General features: G+C 46.5%; 1 non-coding gene across 1 annotated transcript; it reads right to left on the reverse strand.

The window, feature by feature from the left end:
• Positions 1-1335: 1335 nt before the first annotated feature.
• Positions 1336-1535, reverse strand: LOC149435436 (U2 spliceosomal RNA). Its single transcript, XR_016308490.1, has one exon. It is a non-coding gene; the product is annotated as a U2 spliceosomal RNA (small nuclear RNA).
• Between the last annotated feature and the right edge of the window lie 3296 nt (positions 1536-4831).

The following is a 4831-nucleotide window of genomic DNA, read 5'->3' on the forward strand; positions in this document are numbered from 1 at the left end:
ACCAAAAGGCCACTTGAAATGGTGAAGTGCAGGTGAAGCACGAAGTGACATGTCCTTGTGCAGGTGAAACACTAATGGTGTGGTGCCGCTCAATGGTGTTTTTCCAGCACCCCTGGGATGCCACCTCCTAGAGGCTCCTTGCACCTCCCAGTCCCAGACCATGCAAATGCAGTCCCATTTAACCACTTGCCTACCGGGCACTTATACCCCCTTCCTTACCAGGCCAATTTTCAGCTTTCAACGCTGTCGCACTTTGATTGACAATTGCGCGCTCATGCAAGATTGTACCCCTTTTTTCTCACAAATAGAGATTTCTTTTGGTGGTATTTAATCGCTGCTGGGCGCTTTACTTTTTGCGCTATAAACAAAAAGTGTGCAAAAAATTTGAAAAAAAAAAAGTTTCTTTGTTTCTATTATACAATTTTTCAAACAGGTAATTTTTCTCTTTCACTGATGTGCGTTGATGAGGCAGCACTGATGGGCACTGATAGGCGGCACTGATGGGCATTGATAGGCAGCACTGAAGGGCACTGATAGGCGGCACTGATAGGCAGCACTAATGAGGTGGCACGGATAGGCGGCACTGATAGGCAGCACTAATGAGGTGTCACGGATAGGTGGCACTGATAGGCGGCACTGATGATGGGTACTGATAGGCAGCACTGATAGGTGGCACTGACTGGCATCACTGCTAGGCATTGACTGGCACAACCGCTGGGCACTGACTGGTGGCAGCACTGTTGGGCTGCATTGATGGGCACTGGAGGGTGGCACTGGTGGGCACAGGTGGGTGGCACTGCTTGGCACAGGTAGGTGGCACTTCTGGGCACAGGTAGGTGGCACTGCTGGGTGGCACTGGGGGGGCACTGCTGGGCACAGATGGGTGCACTGCTGGGCACAGGTGGGTGGAGCTAGTCGGCGGCACTGCTTGGCACAGGTTGGCGGAACTGCTGGACACCGATCATCAGGGCACTAATCATCAGTGCCCTGATGATCGGTGCCGATCCCTGCTCTGACAACTGCCAGTTCTCGGCAGTACTTTCCTCACGCTCTGACAGGCCTCATATGACGTCCTCCCAGAACGCGCTCTCCTGGCGATCTCTGTGATCGCTGTGTCATTGGACACGGCTGATCACGTGGTAAAAGGCTGTTGTGATTGGCCTTTTACCACATCACGTCATCAGCTGTGTCCGTAGGACACAGCGATCACAGAGATCGCCAGGAGAGCGCGTTCTGGGAGGACGTCATATGAGGCCCTCCCAGAACTAGCCGGCCGCAGTGTAGCCATCATTTGGCTATCTGCAGTTGGCAAGTAGTTAAATCAGGTATTAGAACTTAAGGAGAGCCCTGCTATCAACCAGGGACAAGCCTGGTAGACCAGCAAGATTCAACTCGCGAGGAAAAGGGTCCCACCCACTTTCCCACCTTATACCATAAGGAGGAATACTAAACCACTGTTTAAAGGGAACCAGCTTTCTTCCTCCCGAAAAGAACAGATACCACACTTGATCTTAGCCAAAAGGCCAAGAAGTGTTTGGGAATTTTAATTTATTCTTCTGCAGTTATGGAGTCTTCTACCAGCAATGCCCAACCATGCACTGAAATTACCATGATCAGGGGGACTGAGGGACACGATGGCTTGCTAGCTTTTTCCTGTTTGCAGGAGCAATTGGGAGATATTTAGTAGCCAATGCTAGGCAAGGAATCGCTGGTAAGGTGAGCATGATTGTGGAGTGGTAATTTCCAAGCACAATGCCATCTTCTCCTGGTAATTTTAAGTGCATACATGCCAAGTAATGTGTAAGTGGAACACTTCCAGGTATGTATTATCTCTGGCAGGGATCATATTACTCCCCCTAACGATATCTTCATCTGCTTTTGTCCCCCAAAAAAAGGCAACACCATCTTTGCTCAGGCATAATCCAAGGTCAGCATCTACTTACTGGACTGAGATCCATGCTCAGAGATGACACGGTCACGTAAATCCTGGTGCTCGTGAAGTTCTTGTTCACCAATGTGAGGAAATTCTTTCTTTTTCGTGAAGCAGATCAGTGGCATCATCTCAGCCTGGCCTAAGCTACTGGACTGGGGTCCATAGACTACTTTCTAATGATAAAAGGTGGAGAATTTTAGGAAAATGATACTGTTGCTGTATATCCTGACATGTCAGAAATGTATTTTTGTGGACTTGTAAAGTTACTGACAGGTCCACTCTAATGAAAGTTGATTTCTTCCTCATACAGGGACCAAAGGGATACCAATAGAGTTTACAATGATGTTCCAGAGAATACAAATGAACTGGTTGTTAGATAATAAAACTCTTTAATTAGTTTATGGCTTTTGTTTGTCCCAGTGTCTTCTAAAGAGGCGTGTGACAAAGACAAATCCTGTGGACTTCATTCTCAGAGAGCAAAGCGTAGCCAAGAGGCGAGTATGTACCGAAGGGCAGACAATTTGATTAGGGAACATGACTCTAAATAATTTTATTGCTTGTTGCAGTCATACCATCACAGGGCTTGGTGATAACCCTCGCATTGTTCTAAAGGCCAATGCCACACAAAGGACTCCAAGGTCCGTGAGACAGTGAGCTAGTGAGCCAATATGAAAATCAAGGCAACTCTGTGAAAGAAGAGGTCACTTTATTGACAGGTGTCTCTGAGACGGCTAGCAGATGGACCTCTGGAGGCAAAGGACCGCTGTGGCTTTCTCTACAAGATTACGAGGAGGTGGGACATCTCTAGAGACTAATATATATAAAATTCCCTCATTAAATTAAACAGAGGAAAACTCACAGCTTGACACTTGCTAACTCACAATGGTGGCTAGGGTCGTGTCTCCTCCGTGATGTCAGCACCACTGGAAGGTTGATTGATAGCTCCTGGTGGTTTGTTAACTGATCAGGTTGTGGATACAACTTCACTAGACATGGATTGACACTTATGGTCTTGTCAGGTTCATAATGGGGCAACCAAAGGAAGACTATAAATACTCACACAGACATGTGGGTCAACCAGTTAAGGCTTTCAGACATGGATTGACACTATGGTCTGGTCAGGTTCATAATGGGGCAACCAAAGGAAGACTATAAATACTCACACAGACATGTGGGTTAACCAGTTAGGGCTTTGAGACATGGATTGACACTTATGGTCTGGTCAGGTTCATAATGGGGCAACCAAAGGAAGACTATAAATGCTCACACAGACTTGTGGGTCAACCAGTTAAGGCTTTCAGACATGGATTGACACTATGGTCTGGTCAGGTTCATAATGGGGCAACCAAAGGAAGACTATAAATACTCACACAGACATGTGGGTTAACCAGTTAGGGCTTTGAGACATGGATTGACACTTATGGTCTGGTCAGGTTCATAATGGGGCAACCAAAGGAAGACTATAAATACTCACACAGACATGTGGGTTAACCAGTTAGGGCTTTGAGACATGGATTGACACTTATGGTCTGGTCAGGTTCATAATGGGGCAACCAAAGGAAGACTATAAATGCTCACACAGACTTGTGGGTCAACCAGTTAAGGCTTTGAGACATGGATTGACACTTATGGTCTGGTCAGGTTCATAATGGGGCAACCAAAGGAAGACTATAAATGCTCACACAGACATGTGGGTCAACCAGTTAAGGCTTTGAGACATGGATTGACACTTATGGTCTGGTCAGGTTCATAATGGGGCAACCAAAGGAAGACTATAAATACTCACACAGACATGTGGGTTAACCAGTTAGGGCTTTGAGACATGGATTGACACTTATGGTCTGGTCAGGTTCATAATGGGGCAACCAAAGGAAGACTATAAATATTCACACAGACTTGTGGGTCAACCAGTTAAGGCTTTGAGACATGGATTGACACTTATGGTCTGGTCAGGTTTATAATGGGGCAACCAAAGGAAGACTATAAATACTCACACAGACATCTGGGTCAACCAGTTAAGGCTTTGAGACATCAAATGTGGCCCCTGATTGCTCTCAAAAGGGTCAGTCAACCCAAGATTGATGCTTTGGTGTTCAGAAGATACAGGAGTCTTAAATCACTTAACAGGCTCTTCCATCTCTTCAGGACTTACTCGGTGTGATCCTGGGTCTCTGTCCATTATGAGGGGATCCCGCGATCCCTGTTGGATTTGAATGTATTGTGGAGAATTTACCGTGAGGAGTCACAAAACACAAAAGTGACCCAGAGCACTTAAAGATTCCAGGTGGAAAGGTACATAATCAGGAATTATGGGAGGGCAAATTTCTCTGTTGAAGTATTTAAGCCATTTAAGAATCCACGGACCATCTTAGCCTCCACCTATAGCTAAAATATTCCTTTTGGGTGAACTGATGCTTTAAGGGTCATACGTTTTCTTATCAATGAAAAAAAAGGGTGAACTGTGCTCATGTCCATCGCATCGCTGGATGGGAGGTGAATTAAGCTCCCCTAAAGTGTTACTAAACCCACAACAATAAAATCAGTCTGTATCAGGGGCGGACTGACCATTCGAGCAGTTGGGCACTGCCCGAGGGCCCAGGGTCAGTAGGGGGCCCCATGAAATTCCCCTGGTACCTTTTATATGCTTTTTTGGGTGTGCTTTGAGTGTGGGCAAGGACACAGGGGTCCCATGATCCCCTATTGCCCAGGGGACCCATGAGTTGTCAGTCCGCCCCTGGTCTGTATATACAGTAAAGCAAGCTTGTTATACTCACTGTGGAACCCTAAGGGGTTAATCCTCTGCATTGTGTAAAAATGCCCTTTGATACTTACTTCTCTGGTCCTCCCCTTCTTCCAGTGTCTCCCTCATCTCCTGGTAAGACATCTTCTGGAGACACT

Source organism: Staurois parvus, unplaced genomic scaffold (genome assembly GCF_062004578.1).
Source record: "Staurois parvus isolate SC_StPar_1 unplaced genomic scaffold, SC_StPar_1.0 ptg001514l, whole genome shotgun sequence".
In the NCBI taxonomy this organism is placed as follows: Eukaryota; Metazoa; Chordata; class Amphibia; order Anura; family Ranidae; genus Staurois; species Staurois parvus.